Consider the following 20,966-nt stretch of genomic DNA (forward strand, 5'->3'; position numbering starts at 1 on the left):
TGGAATACATTAGACTGGATTGTGTTGGACCCAGGTGGCTGTCCTGACTTGCTGTCCGTAAAGCCCTCCTCCCCAGATGAAGAGAACTGAACAACCTGACCCTTTTCACCCAAAGACATAGCAGTCTCCAAGAAGCAAGCAGAACCCAGTCTCACTGCTGTCAAAGACCTTCGAACAATTTGTGAAATAGTTCCAATAGTCATTTAAACAGATTAAACTGATTTAAATGACCAAATAAATTGAAAATGTAAACATACCCATAGAAGACAGAAGGCAGTGGTCAATGGGACTTATTCTTGCTGGAGGTCCGTGACTAGTGGTGTTCCACAGGAACCCATACTGGGACCTCTGCTGTTTGAGATAAATATAAATGACTTGGATGTAAACATGAGTGGGTGGGTTAGTAAGTTTGCAGATGACACAAAGATTGGTGACATTGTGGACAGTGTAGAGGATTGCTAAAGGTACAGTGGGATATAGATCAGCCATAGATATGTGCAGAGAAATGACAGATGAAGTTTAATCTGGGCAAGTGTGTTGCACTTTGAGAGATCAGATGTAAAGAGAAGGTACACAGTTAATGGCAGGACCCTTAACAACATTGATATACAGAGGGATCTTGGGGTCCAAGTGCATTGCTCCCTGAAAGTGCCTACACAAGTTGATAGGGTGGTAAAGAAGGTGTACATATACTTGCCTTTATTAGTCGAGGCATTGTGTTCAAGAGTCAGGAAGTTATGTTGCAGATTTTAAAACTCTGGTTAGGCCGCATCTGGAGTATTGTGTTCAATTCTGCTCACTGCATTACAGGTAGGATGCGGAGGCTTTGGAGATGGTGCAGAAGAGGTTTACCAGGATGCTGCCTGGATTAGAGGGCAAGTGCTATTTGGAGAAGTTGATCAAACTCGGGTTGTTTTCTCTGGAGTGGCAGAGGCTGAGGGGAGACCTGATAGAAGTTTATAAAATTATGAGAGGCACAGATGGAGTAGACAGCTAGTATCTTTTTCCCAGGGTCAAAATGTCTAATACCAGAGGGCATGCATTTAAGGTGAGAGGTGGGTTCAATGGAGATGAGCAGAGCAAGTTTTTTTTAAACACAGAGTGGTGGGTGCCTGGAATGTACTGCCTGTAGTGGTGGTGGAGGCAGATACAATACAGGTACTTAAGAGACTTTTAGGTAGGCACATGGATGTGCAGAGAATAGAGGGTATATGGACCATGTGCAGACAGAAGGGATTAGTTTAACTAGGTATCATTTAGCTTAATTAGCTCAGCACAATATCATGAGCTAAAGGGCCTATGTTCTATGCAAAAATATTAAAACAATGTAAAATGCAAAGAATTAATAACAATAAAGTAACAATAAGGTAAGACTTAGCTGTGCAGCTTTGCTGCACAGGGTCAACCAGTGGAGGAGCTTGATGTGGTGCATAAGGCCAACCCTATTTATCCAATTCCCCAAGGAAATTGTTCCAGACTAGTTTAAGTGAAGAGCGTTCCAATGCAATAGCATTCCTTTCTTTACTATTCAGTATTCAACACTTTGATCCATTTTCTCCTGCACTAATTTATGTGTTGGTCACTAACTATTCTGAGATTATTACGTTTGAGGTTTTGCATTTTAATTTCAACCTTCTCTCCTCAAATTCTCTGTGCAGAACCACATTACGAGTTCATTGGGTAAAATGAGTGATTAATTTATTGGGAACATGTAGTAAGAAAATAAGGAGCATAAGAAATTCACCATTGTCAAATGTACAGGGCTGGAAAATATGCTCAGCCATAATGATACATGATTAGCCTGTGCAGGTCATGCACAAATGTTGTACTGTCTGTTCATCCCCCTAATTTCAGCATTGATCCATTGCTAACCATGTTATTGATTATCTAAAAATATCACCAAGTGGTCAAATTTCTCGATTGACCTTTCCAAGTCTGCATCTTCGGTTGTTTCCTGCCTTCACCACATTGGGAAGAGACATTATAGCTGAAATTAGTGGTGGAAATCATTTCAGATACACATACAAATACCTCTGATAACTTTCTCCCTTTCAACATTATTTCTCTTTCATCAACTATGCTGACTCTGCTTTATCATATTATTATTTTTTAAGTGCCCTGATAGTACTTAGTGATGGGTGGAATCAAGCAGTTGCAACGGTTACTACCAACATTCAGCCGCTGCCAGCTAAGTCACAGACGTATGCAAATCTACTGCAAGTGCAGAACATGCTGAGTGACAGATACCAGATTATCCAGCTCTACAATCAGAAATCCTTGCTTCCTTTCCTTTACCAGCAGATCTGGTTTAGGATTAGTGAGCCCATTCATTTGGATGGGAATTCTTGACCCTGTAGAATAGATGGGAAAAGGCAAAGGAAAATTTAGTCATTTATAGTTTTATTTAGCTTTAATGTTTTCAATTATTTATTAGTGGTTTTGTGAATTTTATGTTTTTTTTAAAGAGTATTGAAACATTAAATGATTATTATTTGTTGTAATTACCCAGCTAAATAGTTTTAGCTAATGAATTTATCAAAATAGTTTTTTAATGTCTCTGCATAGGTTTGACACATTCTGAGCCTCCACCCCAGGTACTCATCCTATTTAATGTTGTCAGGGAGTTATGAGGATTTGGGCCTCAACAGTATAATGCCTGGAGGCCATGTGGGTGTGAGGGGCTAAACATTTTTGGCCCTTTGCATCTAGTGCACAAAATCTTGCATTGGTGAGACATTGGTTGGAGAGTCCCTGCAGGAAGCTAAATCCTGCTTGATTGTATACCAGCATTTTACTAACATCAGATGCTGGGATAAATGGTACATTCTCTCTCCATCCGTACCTGGATGCATCAAGTAACATATCCCAACTAGTCACGCAGACTACTTAAATCACCACTCCTCCTCTATTCATCTAACAGTAATCTCACTCTGCTGTTGCCTCTGGAAGGATTGCACAATTTGAAGCAGGGCCTTCTAGATTTAAAGCTGATAACCCTAATTCTCCCGAGCTGAAAACTCTAAGTTCTGAGCTGATGGACATCTGTCAAGGCCTTTTGCCTCTTTCTCTATTAAAAGCCATGCTCTATTTCCTGTGCAGTATACCTGCACAGGAAATATAGCTGTCAGTACCTGATGATTCCTTTAACTTATTAGGGGTGTTCGGGTGGTAAAGTAGGGTGGGGTTGAAAGGGAAGTGTTTGAGATCCTTCTTTGTTGTTCATGCTCCTAGGTCCCGCAGTGTTGGTTGCATTGTTGAGATACAATTTGGTAGTGGTAGCCTAATATCAACATTGCACACCGATTGATGACGTAGCCTGCCTAGTCTACGTGCTTTTAGCATTCAGGTACATTGCGAGGACTAGTCTCCTTCTCAAAATGGCAGCTGGCCTGTGAGTGCATCAGATAAGCAGCACCCTTCCCAACTCAATGACTGATATATCTCTTACTGCATTGTATGTCATACTGGACCTAAATCAAACCACGGGGAGTGTGCAGCCAAATTTTGCAGCCAGAGTAAAAGGTTCATTGATGCAAAAGAAGGTTCATTATGTTATGTACAATATGTTGAATATTAATTTTAGTTTTCCTGATCATAAGTATATTTGTGTCAGATAAATGTATTAAATTGCTAGCACGTTAAATATTTTGATACATTTCTTTGGCTCTAGGCAAGGCTTTGCAGGAGATAGTCATTGTTCAGCACCGCAGTACCTAACAAATCTATCACTTAACCCAAAAATACAGCCATATTTGGTATAAAACTGCATAGCAAAGAGTAAGTCTGGCATTGATTTACTGCTTCTTGTTTTGTCCTCCTGAAGATCAGAGTTGTCAGCACTGAAGAGTATAACACTTTAAAATGTGAATAGCCAATGACAGCTTCAAGCTGAGCTGTATGTCATTTAGTCCAGCCACATGTAGTTTATAGCTCTCTCTGTGCTTCTCCAACATAGTCTACAATTTCAGCGGTTACTGCACATCAAGCAGTTATTGTCTCCCTTAGTGGGGCTGGCAAATATTGTACTGAGATAAACGAATATTCTTTGGGTGTAAAACTCCACTTTTATTTAGAACCGAACTCAGGTTGGTCATACCCATTCACATGCAACATATTCGGTCATTAGATGAAGAAAGCATCCATCCATCAGTTGAAGATAGAGTGCCTTAACCCTTTCCCTGACATAGTGACACAGGTGCAAGTACATGGTATTCTCCTTGTTCACCTGGATGGCATCTCAGTATCTTTCTCTCAGACATTCACTAAAATAGTGAAGGATAGCCAGTAATTTAAACTAACAAAGTGCTTTCCTAAACAAAAGAATTTACAGGGAGACAAGATCTGCCAGCATATTAACTCAGTGACTAATCTTACACAGGGAGATAGTACTCAATTGTTCCACACTAATAATCAGTCACATGTTACAATCCTTAAAGTGGCACACATCCAATATTACATTAACGGCAAGAGCCACGAATGGGTGAAACTGCCACAATACTCCAAGTTTGATATTACCCAAAATAGACCAATCAAATTAATTACTGCCTGTGTCACTGAGTTCAATATCCAATCCCCCATAACCAATGGACTATGGGCACAGATAGTTTCCTCTGTAGGATGCATTGTTACAAGCTGACTTCCAACAACACATCCAAACTCTAACATTCCATCAACAAGAATAATAAATGCATCAAAATCATGGAAACTTCATTACTCTGATTCTCTCTCCTGGGCGCATATCGTTCTGATATCTGCACGTCACAGTGTTCTTTCAACATCACAGGCTCAAAATCCTGGAATTCCCTGTCTAATGCCATTGTGGACACAAAAGCAGCAGCAGAAGGCCTTTCACCAGATGCACAGGTCGGTAGATGGTCTCTTGTCAAGCACCACTCATATCATGAGAATAAAAAAGCTTAAAGTCACATCTGAGCACTGCCACATTGGGGAAGCTCTGTGAGTAATTTGGGGGGAATTTTGTGCATGAGAAAGCATAACCTTACATTGGAAGCAAAGTTCAAATACTTTGGTCAAAAACTCATTTGATGAGGATTAATTTCTCTGCAAACTTCTCCCCATAGGCCACAGTGGCATGTAACTCCAGTATCTACCAGCTGGTTAACAAGCACACAAGCAGCCAGGATTAATCTGCTGTTGGAAAAACAGAAATTGATCAGGAATAATCAGTGTGGTTTTGTTTGGAGGAGATACTGTCTGACTAATTTGATTGAATTTGTTTAAAGTGGTAACAAAATATGCATTGATGTGGTCTACATAGACTTCAGTAAGGCCTTTGAAAAGTCTCACCTAGGAACTCGATCCAAAAGGGATTCATGGCAAGTTGGCAAATTGGCTCCAAAATTGCCTTGGTAAAAGGAGACAGAAAATGATTGTGATTGGAAGCCTGTAACCACATGGATCAGTGCTGGGGCCCCTACTGTTTGTTATATACATTAACTTGGATATGAATGTAGGAAGTATGATTGTACATGTTACAAAAGGTTGGTGTTGTTATTGATAGTAAGGAGAGGAGTCTTGGGCTTATGGACAATGATTAGTTGCTAAAATAGGCAGAATGGCAGATTGTATTTAATACTGAGAAATACAAAATGAAGCACTCTTATAAGAGTAGGACATATACCATGAATGGTTGGGCCTTAAGGAGTATTGAGGAACAGAGGGACTTCAGTGTACAAATCCTTGAAGGTGGCAGCACAAGTAGATAAAGTAGTGAAGAAGACATATGGGATACCCGCCTTCACTGGCTGTGGAATAGTATATAAGAAAAGAGGGTTATGGTTCAACTTTAGAAAACATTTGTTAGGTTGGCTGGAGTCCTGTGTGGAGTTCTGGTTGCCACATTATAGGAAGACAAAAAATTCTGCAGATGCTGGAATCTGGAGCCATACACAAAAAGTGCTGGAAGAACTCAGCAGGTCAGGCAGCATCCATGGAGGGAAATAAACAGTCAACATTTCGGGCTGAGACCCTTCATCAGGACTGGAAAGGAAGAGGGCAGAAGCCAGAATAGGAAGAATGTGATTGCACTGGAGATTCACCAGGATATTGTCTGGGATAGAATGTTTCAGTTATAGGGAGAGACTTGATAGGCTGGATCAGTTTTCATGGAGCAGAGAAGGCTGAAGGGGGAACTGGAAGGAGTATACAGAATTACAAGGGGCAGAGGTAGGATAGATAGTAGTAAACTTCTCCCCTAGCAGAAGTGTCTAAAACTGGAAGGATAAAGGCTAAGAGAGGATCTGAGGAAGAACTTTGAAATCTGGAATGCTCCATCTGAGTGGGTGATAGACACAAGTACTCTTACAACCCTTGAGCAGTATCTAGATTACTACTTGAAATACCAAGGCATAGAAGGCTACCAATCAAGTGGTTATATAAATGAGTACTTAATGATCCACATTGGCATGGTGGACCAAAGGGCTTGTTTTTGTGCTGCATGACTATGTTCTGTGACCCCACAACTAAGTGTGCATCTGACAAGTGGAAGATGTTACTGCACCCAAAGCATAGAACTCCAGTGCCATGTTCATACAGTCGAGTTGGAGTTCCAGGCTAAACAAGCCCCTTTATTTGTTTCTCATAAGGTTGTTCTGCATTTATAAAGGCAAACAGGAAATCCATAGATTAACTGGAAAGACAACAAGAAGAGATACCTACCATTTTTTTTTAACAGTACTATGGACCATTCTTCTGGATTATTCTGGCAGGTTGCTAGAATCACTAAGGAATTTCAAGGCCAAATTCTTTCCAAAAATCACTTTAAAGTCTGACAGCACATTTGATATAATTTCCCCTTTGCGTCTATTAAAATTTGAAGTAACTGATACAATTGGGAATTTTGTTCCCTTGAGTAGGAACCTGCTATTTGGAGGCAAACGAATTACATTAATCATAAACATTTGCATCCTAGTTACTGCTTTTCCAGATTAATAACAACTGAAAAGTGTAATTAGTGGAGATTGGCATTGCTTTCCAGTGAAGTGCACACATGTTATTAGTGGAGAAATCAACTGAACTGTCCACTTCAGCTTCTGAAAATATTTGCACATTACCAGCCTTAAATCTTGGCAGTTTGCCCACCTCCAGACTAAACTCAGATATTAAGAACCTTAACTTGATGCCGAGTCCCAAGCTGAGCTTCCGCCTCACATCCGGTCAGTCAGGAAGACCGCTTACTTTATCAACCCTGCCAATGTTGTCTCATTAGGCTGGCTCGATATGGGCATGGTAGATTGTTGCCCCATTTCTCATTCCAGATACACAACACTGCCTGAAGATTAGGTGCCACCAAAGGGAAAGCACAAACAATTGATTTTTTTAAGTGACTGTGGTGATGGGATTGAGACCAGACCCATACCATACTTGGAACGGGTATGTGAACTTTGTTTCTGCTAAGCCATTTGAGTTATTGGCAGTTTTGTGAGTTTTGTGGTCAGCAATGAGAGCAAAGAGTTGCTGCAGGAATGTGGATGCTATGAGGTAAAATTGCTGTCCTGAAATATGGTAGAACACACCGGCTAATATTTTAAAACAATTTACAAAAACTTATCAGTTGAGCTGGACAATTTTTCAGTTTTAACAACTATTTCACCATGTACTTTTGTTTCCCTACCACTTCCGTATCTAAATTAAGGAAGTGGTTATTACCATTGGACATACGACTGCTTACCTTTTGGGAAGATCAATACAAGGAAGAAGGTTTAACCAAATGAACAGATGAAGAGATGCTTGTCATCCTCTGGCTGGTACCTTTAACTCCAACTGAACCAGGAGCAGTTCTCATCAAGTCCATGCTCTGTGAAGAAAACCTTCAATGACCTATGTCCTGTAATTTAACCTGATCCACAGCCCCCCTCCACCACAGGTACCATACTGGCAGTGAGTATTGATACCCCAGTTGACAACCTCAATTTAGCTTTTACATCCAAATATGGGAAAATGGGTGCCAAGTTCATGGTGACACAAACATTGGTAGAATTGTGGATAGCGATGATGGTTGTCTAATGATGCAGCAGAACATAGATCAGTTAGAAATATAGGTGGAGAAATGGCAGATGGAGTTTAATCCGGACAAGTGTGAAGTGATGTACTTTGGGAGGTCAAGTTCAAGAGGAGAGTACACAGTAAATGATGGACTGTTAGGAGCATTGATGTACAGAGGGATCTTGGAATGCAAGTCCATTGCTCCCTGAAAGTGGCAACACAAGAGGACAGGATGGTAAAGAAGGCAGATGGTATACTTGCCTTCATTGGTTGGGCATTGTAGAAAAGTTGGTATTTTATTTGAAATATAATCTATGGAATTAGAGCAGCCAGCACTTGGGGCCTAGCAAATTAATTTAAGAGACCTGCTAATCGAATTCCTTTATAGGCATGGCTGCACCACATTTTATTCTTCTGATGTCCTGCACCCAGTCAATCTAACAGTTACGACTGCATGATCAGAGAAAGTCCTTTAAGCATTATGCACTTAAATGGAGATGTTGTGAACGTCAGCAGTGGGAATCACTTTAACAGTTCAATAACTAGCGTTGAAATTAACAAAAATAATACAATGAACTTAACTAGAATGCTATGCAAATGTAATTATCATCTATATAATAGCATCATTTGGAGGAGTTTTCTCTAGTCTGAAGTATAGACTGAGATACTGGAGAGGTGCATAAAGTATGTCAGTTCATAATTGTATTGACACATACTGTGATTTACCCAATTGCCGCTAGAACCTCAACAGCCACAATCACTGTCCTAACCTTTATTTCATATTTTCTTAAGACATGGAAAGAGGCCATTCAGCCCATTGAGGCTAGGCCAGCTCTCAGAGCAGTCCCATTCTTCCAACTTTTTCCCTGCAACCTACTCTCTCTCACATGCCTATTATAATCCCCTAATTCTTCCATCACCCACCCACACTAAAGGTATTTTACAGTAGTCGATTAACTTAACAACCAGCATGTCTTTGGGATGTGGCAGAGCACCCAAGGGAAACCTGTGCAGTCATGGGGAGAGCATGTAAACTCCACACAGATGGCACTAGAGGGCAGAATTGATGCCAAGTCACTGGAGTTGTGAGACAGCTGCACTACCTGCAGCACCACGATGCCAGTTCGGTGCTCTACAGGTGGTTAGAACAAGGTGCACTCTGCCACTAACCTAATAACATAGGTTCTGAATGTTTAATGTTCACCTTCAATAAATTATATTAAAACCACAAACTATAGCCAAACCATATCAGCTAGAAAGTAAAAATGCAAAAATTCTAGCTCACCCTAATACAATCTCAAATCACCACTTACACTCCAATTTTCAATAAATATAGCAGTGCATCTGCTTTTCATTGGTTTACACATCCTGTGCTTTTACAATGCTGACAGATTTCTGCTGCAGATCCCTGTGGGAGCGGCAGATCTTTCCGAAACAATAGCTAGCTTCTAACATACTCATTTTTCAAGAGCTACATGTGATTTTTTTCGAAACTAATTTACACATTGCCACAGAAGCTTGTAGAATAAGCCACATCCATCTGGAACAGCGTTAAAAAGCAGATTTCCTGCTCTCCTTTACCACCTCTTCATCATCTGATCCTGGGAGCAATGTGTCAGCTCAAAACAAATCCATGCAACCCCAAAATCAAATCAGCACTATGAACAGAATGTGCTTGTGCATTAGATTTACTCAGTCATCGTATTTTTGGATATAGGATGTTAGCTTGAGGCTTTCCTATGAATTATTAATTGAAGTGAATGCAACAAAGTGGTACTTCTTCAATAGCTGAATTTATGTGAGTGAATGAAATAACAGTTTACCATGTACTGGACTATATTGGCTCCTGAAATATTATTCTGTCTGTTTTTTTGTTAATATTGGAATGCAAGGCAAAAATAAAAGCTGCCATTGCTGCAACTTTTGTAATATTAAAGTTCCATTTTAACCATATTGAATACAATACTTTAGATGTAGAAGTCGAAGACTTTGGACTCTCAAACCTTGGGATAATCAATTTGATCACAAGTCCCATTTGCAGCCAAACACACATTGCTGCATTGATTAAGTTTTACCATCTGAGCCAGGAGGGCAAAGCATAGCAGTGAAATACTATGCATTGAACAAGAAAAAGCTCTGTTTAAGCATATTTTCCATCTGTCTTTTAGAGCTTTGGTAGCAGACATTAAGACTGTAGTGCAGACTGTCTTGCTAACTATTGAAGGCTTGATGATGGGAAAATAAAAAGGGCAATGGAAAAGCAAATTATAGCGTCTTGATTTTACCTTGGGGCTAAGAACTAGACAGGGAACCGTGAAAGCCATATCAGTATTTGGGCAAACATTTTAACCCCTTTATTCACTTTACTAATGATGCAAAACCAGTAGGAACAGTGTAAAATCCAATGGGAAGAGTGGCTAGAAGGGCGAGGTGCCAATGCTACTGGGGACAAAGACAATAGTCCATGGCAGGAAGGCCATGGAGGGGGTTTAAGGGTGGGGTGTGCTCAGTGAGGGGACAGAGGCTGCTACTCCAGAAAAGCAAAGATGGAAAGCGTGGGGGGGGAAAAAAGAGATGAAAGACCAAAGCAATAATCAGGAAAATATAATAAAAACACTTCTGAGGTTCTGTTGGACATCACGTGAAGCTTAAGATACTGAGTTAAATCACATTGAGAGACAGATGACATGAAGACATATCCTGATTACTTGTATATCCTGGTTGCTGTTGGAATTACAGCAGCACAAACGGTGCTGCGTAAGAATATGAAGGGAGTAAGGTGCAAACCACCCTGATTATTCTAAATCCTTGTTTGCTCCATTTCGGCTAGGTTAAAACTTGAGGTCAAATGTAAAAATACAAATGTTAACAAGCAACCGCTGAAGGCTGCTCTCAATCTGCTGGTGCAAGCTCACCACATATACGGTGGAAAACCTGTATGTTAGATCTGTCAAACCTCAGGTACCGTTTTGACAGTGGAGTGGGAACAACTGTAGAATAATCAAATGGTACAATAATGTAACATTTTGTGTTTTTATTCTCATAATTAATCCAAGGAGCATCTGCAACCTTGATTAAGTTACAGCAACAAAATGGAAGAATCTTTCAGGAAGTATTAGCCTATTCTTTTAATGTTAAACTGTACTGAAATATAGGAATCAATTTCTATTAATCCCTCATTATGAAGATTGATTTTTTATTGGCAATATAACCTGTTAATATGTTCATTAAAATGCATTTGCATTTTCTATTAATATCATTCTTATGGTTTATTGCAGCTAATTAAGGTATTCCAAGTCCTGAAGGATGTAAATGATGCTTTTACAAATGCAAGTTGGTTCTTTTTACTGTTTCACCAGTTCCTGTCAAGAAGAAATGTATGAGAGCGGTATGGGCTGATTGTCTTCTCCCTTAGCCTCTCAGGAAACCCTGTGAAATCATGAATTAATAGCATTCTTGGGCTAGGATTTATATTGTACAGAAGCTGCCAACACAATGTCAGAGGGGAAAAGTGCTATAAAAAGGTTTTAAAATTGCTTTCTGTTGTCAGTTTATATTTTGCTTCTCCATCAAGTCTGAATTGCAAGAAAAGTCCACTAGGAAACAAGATGTGTCAAAGACAAAAATTGTGCTTTATTTCACCATGGTTATCCAAAAGGGGCTTGGTATAACCGAAGAACTCAGCAAATCAGGAATCATCTATGGAGAAAAATGGACAGTCGACATTTTGGGTCAAGAATTTCATCTGGACTGAAAGATAAAGGGGAGCTAGCCAATACAATAAGGTAGAGGGAAGGAGTGGAGCAACAACTGACTACCTACCATCTTCTATGTAGTGTCCCTCAGCTTTTCTGAAAATGCACCTTAAGGACCCAGGATTTCATTTCTCCTTATTCATGTTATTGTTTTCAAGTACCTCTACCATACTGTATGCCCTATCCTCTCTAGTATTCAAAGAACTACAAAAGTTGATCAAAATATGTGTCTAACCTAAGATTGTGACAGCTGCTTCAATGTTTAGTATACTAGAGTTTATTGTTAAGGAGCTTTATTATATTCATTTAATTTGGGTTTATTATCTACTTACTATCAATGTAACCTTGTATTCTTTTATCAGAATTTCTTCTGATCACCCTTTAACCTTGTCCTTGGGAGTCTCTTGGGATCCAGTTCTGTGGCTCCAAGCTGGCCAATGTGTACTACATTGGGCCCACATTCCCTGCCACAGGTGATACAGGAGGTGCTTGAGGGGACAGGTGGGTATATGTTCCTTCTGCTGTTTCCATTCAGCTTCTGTGTATTCCCCAACTGACTGGCCAGGGAAGCAATCAGGTTGGCAATCTATATAGCAGCTTCAGGTGCGGTAGAGTGAAAGGGTGTGATGGGTACCAGAAATGGGTTTCTCATGGCAAGAGTTCAGAACATGGTGATGGTATAACTTGGGAGGAAGGCAGCAACCTCACATTCCTCCTGTTAAACCATGCTTTCAAATTTCAAACCAAGAAGTCAACTGAATCTAGCTACTGGACTCCAGGTTCAAGCAGTACAAAACAATAATAGTGAAATGGTCTCTAGATAGAAGTGTAGCAATGCCTGGGTAATTTAAATAGCATTGATAGATATATATCAAACTGGGCTCATGAAATATATTTACAATAGGATGAAGAGGCTTATTACTCTGTCTTTAGCAGTGGGTGAATTAAACAGATGATTTGAACATTGCAATATTGCACTGGTTAGTTATTTAATCACCAAGTTATTATTTTTCTGCAGCACGTCCAACATGAACATCAAGACTTTGACCAATACAATTTCTATAATTTTCTTAGGGATTATAATCAGAATACATAATCTGATTTTTGCCCAGTCTTGTATTCTTCAAATCATTATTTTTCAAACTATTGTTTACTCTAATGTACATTTCCAAAACAAAATCTTATTGCACCAACACTTTCTGGCACACATACTGGAAGAAAGATTGTTATTTTTTTCTCTTTTATACTTAAATGCTTTCATCAGCCTGGATAAAATGTTTTACATTCATTTGTTTGTACAAGGAGTATTTTTGTAAAATAACTTTTGCTGTCTTTTACCAAAACATTTTCCTTCTTGGCAATATCACAGCACTTACTTTCATTATTCTTGTATATGTTTAAACAAAGAAAACATATTTTGAGACGGTTCAATCTATCCATCTATAAAGATTCCTCCGTTTCCTTTGGGGTTAAGGTAACTTCATACTATGTGTTTTTCCTTTCTTTTTCTTAATCATTTCTGACAAGGCTATGAATGAAATTCTTGCCTGGGAAATTGAATCACACTTCCTTGCCAATTTCAATGTTGTGATATTTTACCTGAATTTAACATGGCCCCGACATTGGACATTTTAATATATATAATTTGCAATCTCTATCGCTTAACCATTGATCAATTTGCAGAAATAAGAGGAGGAATGTATTTTTCAAATATTTTCTGCATTGACCATGGAAAGCATTAGATAATTTTTGTTTATTTTCTGTTTAATTTTTTTTATACATCTATTTAAAGACAGCATTTAGTTTATAGTATGAAAATTTAACATCAGCTTGCTTTGCAATAATTACTGCTCGGCCTCACTCTCTTTTTCATATCTGGTGTTGGCATCTAGATATTCGTACCTACTCAGCCTTTCAATTTCTAGCCGTCAATGGAGTGTCATGTTCCTATCATTATCATTCACTCAGAATTGTGGGGATTGGTGAAACTTGGCAGGTGAGTTCAGATCTCAGGTGAGTACAAATGAACAGGTTAAAATGGATTCACCTAAGGCACAGGTGGATGCAAATATAAGATTAACATACAAAATAAGTAGTTTGTCAATAGATTCAGCAGTTTGTGCAGAAAATAGCCTGGACTGAGCTTGGTTATTGGGCAGAAGTCACAGTATGATTTTTCTACTGTTTTTAACTTTATCACAGCTGATAAACTAAATTTGCAGGGGGAGGGGATCCAGAATGAGAGAGAGGATAGCGAGATGGAGGGTAGAGGACAGGTAGGAACTACACAATTTCGGAACATTAATACGAATGGAGAGAGGAGAAATGGGTTAAAAATCCTATACCTGAATGCACGGAGTGTCAGGAATAAGGTAGGCGAGCTTGAAGCTCAGATACGAATGGGTAAGTATGATGTTGTTGGGATAACGGAGACATGGCTGCAGGGAGACCAGACCTGGGAAATGAATTGTCAAGGGTATACATGCTATCGTAAGGACAGGAAGCTGGGCAGAGGGGGTGGGGTGGCCCTGTTGGTGAGGAATGAGATTCAGTCCCTTGCAAGGGGGGGGACATTGAATCAGGAGAAGTAGAGTCAGTGTGGATAGAACTGAGGAAACGTAAGGGCAAAAAGACCCTAATGGGTGTTATCTACAGGCCTCCGAACGGTGGCATGGATATTGGGTGCAAGCTGAATAGTGAGTTAATGTTGGCATGTGGCAAGGGTAATGTCACAGTAGTTATGGGGGATGTCAATATGCAAATGGACTGGGAAAATCAGGCTGGTACTGGACCCCAGGAAAGGGAGTTTATAGAGTGCCTCCGGGATGCATTCTTGGAGCAGCTGGTACAAAAGCCGACCAGGGAGAAGGCTATTCTGGATTTAGTGCTGTGTAATGAGCAGGATTTGATAAGAGAACTCGAAGTAAAGGAGCCATTGGGAGGTAGTGACCATACCATGATAAGTTTTTATCTGCAATTGGAGAGGGAAAAGGGCAAATCAGAAGGGTCAATTTTGCAGTTGAACAAAGGAGACTATGGAGCCATGAGGGATGAGCTGGCTAAAGTTGACTGGGCGGGCATCCTAGCAGAATTGTCAGTGGAACAGAAATGGCAGGTATTTTTGGGAATAATGCACAAGGTGCAGGATCAGTTTATTCCCCAGAGAAGGAAAGACTCAGAGGGGGAAGGGGCCACCGTGGCTGACAAAGGAAGTCAGAGATAGCATTGTGTTAAAAAGGAAGAAGTATGGCAGAGCCAAGCTGAGCGGGAAGATAGGAGATTGGGAAATTTTTAAGGTGCAGCAGAATTTAACTAAAAAGGTAATTCGGGAAGAAAAAATGAGGTACGAAGGCAAGCTAGCCAGGAATATTAAGGAGGATAGCAAAAGCTTTTTTTTTAGGTATGTGAAGGGAAAGAAGTTAGTTAGGAACAATGTTGGGCCCTTGAAGACCAAATCGGGTGAAATTATTACGGGAAACAGGGAGATGCCAGTCGAATTTAATAAGTACTTTGGATCTGTCTTCACGGGGGAAGACGTAAGAAATCTCCCAGAAGTGAGGATGGACAAAAGGGTGACAGAGGAACTGAAGTGGATTGACATTAGGAAAGAAATGGTGATGGGTAGACTAATGGGGCTGAAGACTGACAAATCCCCAGGTCCAGATGGTCTGCATCCCAGGGTACTAAAGGAGGTGGCTCTAGAAATTGTGGATGCATTGGTGATCATTTTCCGATGTTCCTTAGATTTGGGGTCAGTTCCTGAGGATTGGAGAATGGCTAATGTTATCCCACTTTTTAAGAAAGGAGGGAGGGAGAAAACGGGGAACTATCGTCCAGTTAGCCTAACATCTGTGGTGGGGAAGATGCTAGAGTCCATTATTAAGGATGAAATAGCAGCATATTTGGATAGCAATGATAGGATTGGGTCGAGTCAACATGGATTTACCAAGGGCAAATCATGCTTGACTAATCTACTGGGGTTTTTTGAGGATGTAACCAGGAAAACAGACGAGGGAGATTCAGTGGATGTTGTATACCTCGACTTTCAGAAGGCATTTGATAAAGTGCCGTGCAGGAGATTGGTGGGTAAAATTAGGGCTCGTGGAATTGGGGGGCGGGTATTAACATGGATAGAAAACTGGTTGGCGGATAGGAAACAAAGGGTAGGGGTGAATGGATGTTTCTCAGAATGGCAGGCCATGACTAGTGGGGTGCCACAGGGCTCGGTGCTGGGACTGCAGCTGTTTACGATCTACGTTGATGATTTAGATGAAGGCATTGTGAATAACATTAGCAAGTTTGCTGATGATACAAAGTTGGGTGGCAGTGCGACATGTGTAGAGGAAGTTAGGAGAATTCAAGGTGATTTGGATAGGTTGGGTAAGTGGGCAGATACTTGGCAGATGAAGTTTTATGTGGATAAGGGTGAGGTTATCCACTTTGGGAGCAGGAACAGGAAGGCGGATTATTATCTGAATGGTGTGGAGTTAGGTAAGGGGGAAATACAAAGGGATCTAGGAGTCCTTGTTCATCAGTCACTGAAAGTGAATGAGCAAGTGCAGCAGGCAGTGATGAAGGCTAATGGAATGTTGGCCTGTATTACAAGGGGAATTGAGTACAAAAGCAAAGAGATTTTTTTGCATTTGTACAGGGCCCTGGTGAGACCACTCCTGGAGTATTGTGTACAGTTTTGGTCTCCAGGGTTAAGGAAGGATATCCTGGCTATAGAGGGTGTGCAGCGTAGGTTTACGAGGTTAATTCCGGGGATGTCGGGACTGTCTTATGCTGAGAGGTTGGAGAGACTGGGATTGTACACGCTGGAATTGAGAAGATTGAGAGGGGATCTGATTGAAACATACAGGATTATTAAGGGATTGGACAAGATAAAGACAGGAAATATGTTCCAGATGTTGGGGAAGTCCAGGACCAGGGGGCATGATTTAAGAATAAGGGCTAGGCCATTTAGGACAGAGGTGAGGAAAAACTTCTTCTCCCAGAGGGTTGTGAATTTGTGGAATGCACTGCCTCAGAGGGCAGTGGAGGCCAATTCTCTGGGCACTTTCAAGAAGGAGCTAGATAGGTTTCTTATAGATAGGGGAATCAAGGGATATGGGGACAAAGCAGGAACAGGATATTGATTGTTGAAGATCAGCCATGATCTCAAAATGGCGGTGCAGACTCGAAGGGCCGAATGGTCTACTTCTGCTCCTATTGTCTATTGATAGCAATCTCAGTCTGTGATGGAACAAAGCAAGTAATTGAACAAATTAAACTTCTCAACAGCCAGAGGAAAAAGATTGGATCTTTTTTTTAAATGAATGTGACTTTTTTAAAAAAAACTCTCATTAAACCAAACAGAGAATACAGACTTTCATGAAACAATTATAAAAGTGTATACCACATTCACCCACATAATAAAACTAAACACCTGGTATCTGGTGAATTAGTAGCTTGTTAGAGTGAAAGTAGTTCATAAAAAGAATCACTAAAGCAAGAGTCTAGGTGGAAGCATCCCAATAAAATTAATACTCAGGTCCTCCAACACATTCCTTGCTATCTCCCCAGTATGAACCTGCAAAAGTCCCAACTCCATTGTTTTCCAGACACAATAAGAGAAGCCAGGGTAGGCCATACCCCCTCAATCTTGATCCTCTGTTCAATAAACTCGTGGTTAAACTGTCCTGCACACCACTCACTGATATCTTTTCTTTTTGTTATGTCCCTGGACAATGGTGTCCAAACTTTCACCTTCATTACTAATTCCCTTCATAGTTTTTCTCCATCCTCTCTTTCATTCATCATTAATACTACATCCCAATGGCACACAATCTACCTTTTTGCCTGATCTCCTGATTTTTCCTCTCTCTGTTCAACTACCCACAGCAGAATTTCCATGCTGTTGTACTTTTTTTTATTCACTCATTTTTTCAGGCTCGGGGCATTTCTGGCAGACCAGCATTTATTGTCCATCCTAACCGCCTTGAAATGGTGGAGATTACCTGCTTTCTGTGTCCTGTAATTTTCATCCCATCTTCCTTGCTTTCTCTCTACCAATCTAAAACTTGCCTCTGAGTCTGCCATCAGCTATTTCTCTTTAAATCTCCCTTCTCTGCTGCTCATTGTCCACCATTTCCCTTGTAAGGCATCTCCTGAATCTCCCTCCATACATGAATGCACATTTCTCTTTGATGATCATGCATTAAGTACCCAGAGCCTGGTTAGATGTTTTAAACATTACATAATGATGCAAAAAAAAGTGGAAAGACCAGTGAAGTTCAATTGATATGTGATGAAATATTAATTCATAAGAGGAAGTCCGAAGGACAGTATGAGTCTCTGAACACTTTCATGTTCAACAATACCTCAATTGCCAAAACAAAGAGAAACTACACCACACAGCATACTGTTTTAATGGTACTCATACTAACCAGTTTTATGAAGTCTATGACACTCAAGCATTTCCTGACATCTTAAGAACTCTTAAAGACTTGAAGAATTTTAGCCAAAATGATCACATCTGTCTACTACACAGTCTTTATCTGATATCCAGCAGACCTTAAAATTATTGTAGCTATTTCTATATCACATAAATCAGTAATTGTTTTCCAAAGATTTAGAATGAATTGTCATGAAAAAAATGTTCCATGTTTTCTGCTTTATCTGAAAAGAAACTGTTGGCAAAATAGAATGAATAAGAATGGTTAGTTTTTTTATAATCTTATTTCGGCAAAGTTTCAGTTCCACATCTTGCAGTTTATATGCAACACCAGCTATCCAACCCTTCGAGGTATACCACATTGTGAAACACACTCTCTGACATGCTTTCCTCTCACACAACTGCACCAGCAGCAACAGACTGGCAGGGAGTTCTATCATGTTCTCATGTCCACTGCCTGATGAAGAGGGTCATGGTGACTTTTGAGGCATCTGCTATGGGGTCCTTTGCCAGCTGCAGCACCAAAAATCAGAGAAGGTACCCATAGTTAATCCCCTTTCTCACATCCCAGTGTCCTCTCATCCACAGTCTCTTCTGCAGGGATTTCTCTTGCCACTTTTTCTCATCATGACCTTTTACTATTCACCTTTTGTACTCTGGAACACTAGCAGCATTCCCTCTATACCCTCCTAGCAACGTAGTGATAAGAATTGTACACAGTACTCCAATTGTGTTCTAAACAACTGTACGAGAGAGATTTATCTAACTTCCTACTTTTGATTAATTCCTACCAGAAATAAAGTCTACCATTCAGTGTGCTTTTTCTTATATGGCTTTCCTAAACTGCATCACTGTTTTCAGTGATTTGTGTACTGTGAAACCTTCATGTGACTTGTCTTGTTATATCACAGTCCTGGATATACCACAGGTATTATCACATCCTCCAAGATAGTGTGTGTTTTAATTCCAGTGTATCAAGGAAGCAGTAATGTTCCTGGCGGAATGTAACAGACCTTTGCTTGTCTGACTGCTGCAGTACTGAGAAGGGAACAGTAGATTCTGGGCAAAGCCTGGCAATCTGGTGCTGAGGATCTGTTCCACAAAATGTAGCTGTGGGATACAGCATGAGAGATTGAGTAGAGAAAATTGTATTGGATGTTGGGCAAATCTGTTTGAGCTGTCTGAGTGTTATGCACATTAAACGTTAGCTTTAGTTGTAATGCAGGTAGCTTATAAGTCGATCCTGACACCTACACGTCAGCCTGCTGCAAGTAAGTTTCTCATTGTACCTGTACCTTACTGTACTTGTGCCCATGACAATAAATTCAACTTGACTTGAACTGACACATTTCATCTTGACTACACTATACTTGTAATCCTGGATCTCGTCATTCCTCCATTTCAGTTAGTACATTGATCAGAAGAATGTATCTCTTTACTTTTCTTGCCAAAGTGTTCATTACATTGAACTGTGTTAAAATGCACTGACAACATTTAATCATGCCTGCTTGAAACCTATTTCAATCTTTTTCAGTCTTGATTCTCTCTCTCTCACATGGAATCACCTAAAATGTTGTAATTGTATTTTTATTCCAACATATACAGTAAATTGTTAATACAAGTTGTGATCAACAACATTCCCAGCACTGATCCTTTAGAGATTCCACATTCTATCTTTCACCGTTGTAAAGTTTCTTTTTACCTTAACACTCTGTACCAACTGTAGACTGTATATAAGATAAAATATAAGATGAAATATAGACTGTATATATTTAATTACTTGGCTTACAACTTTACATGCTTTAATCTTAGTCAATAATCTATTTGGCATTATGAAGGCCATTTGGAAATCTATACAATTTACATAAACCACATTACCCTTAACTATCTCTCTCTTATTTCTTCAAAGAATTCAACTCGGTTGGTTGAGTGAGACTTAGGTTTTTGAAATCTGATGTTGAGAACTCAGTATATAATTTTTGGTTTCTAGAAGCTTTTCTTACTTTTTTCCTTCAGTAAGGATAACATTATTTTTCCTACCACTTTTGTGAAGCTATTGATGTATGGTTCTACGAACATTTTCTATCACCCTTCTTAAATAAAGAGCATTATATTAGCCAATCCATTGATGGCTTCTTCTAACACATTATTAAATTCATGCAATCACCTGCCTCTTCCCGAGAGTGTTTTAAAATCTACTGATGTTATCATCCAAACTAGCAACATTCTCTCCGAGTTCAATTTGTTTATTTTTTTTCTTTTATTCTAAATCCAGTTGTATTATTCTAATCTCATCTCGTGATGTCATATCCACCTTATTTTCTCTGTCAAGTACTGAAGTAAAACAAATATTTTTTCCAATTTTACTTTTGATGCCCATCCTTTATTGGCCCTATTCCCAACCTAACCTATTTTTTTTAAATTTATGCACTTATAGAATATTTCCCAACTTTATTTTAATATTCCTTGGTAATTTCATTTTATAGCTTTTCTTCACTTTGATTTTTGACTTTTTCCACTTAATCCCTTATCATGGTCTCTTCTCCATCCTATTTATATGCTATGTAGTCCTTTCCCTTGGGTCAGCTTTTCCTCATGTATTCAATCATCCTTGGTGTGCTTAGCTTTTTCTTTATGCAGGCAAACCTTCACTTTTGCTGTTAATGAAAGGTTTTTCTTCATATAGCATAATTGTTGCTGGTTATCAGTTGTCATTTCAACCATGTTGCATCTACCCAACCTGCATTAATGCAAGAAATTCTAACCCCATG

Source organism: Pristis pectinata, chromosome 13 (genome assembly GCF_009764475.1).
Source record: "Pristis pectinata isolate sPriPec2 chromosome 13, sPriPec2.1.pri, whole genome shotgun sequence".
Taxonomy (NCBI): Eukaryota; Metazoa; Chordata; class Chondrichthyes; order Rhinopristiformes; family Pristidae; genus Pristis; species Pristis pectinata.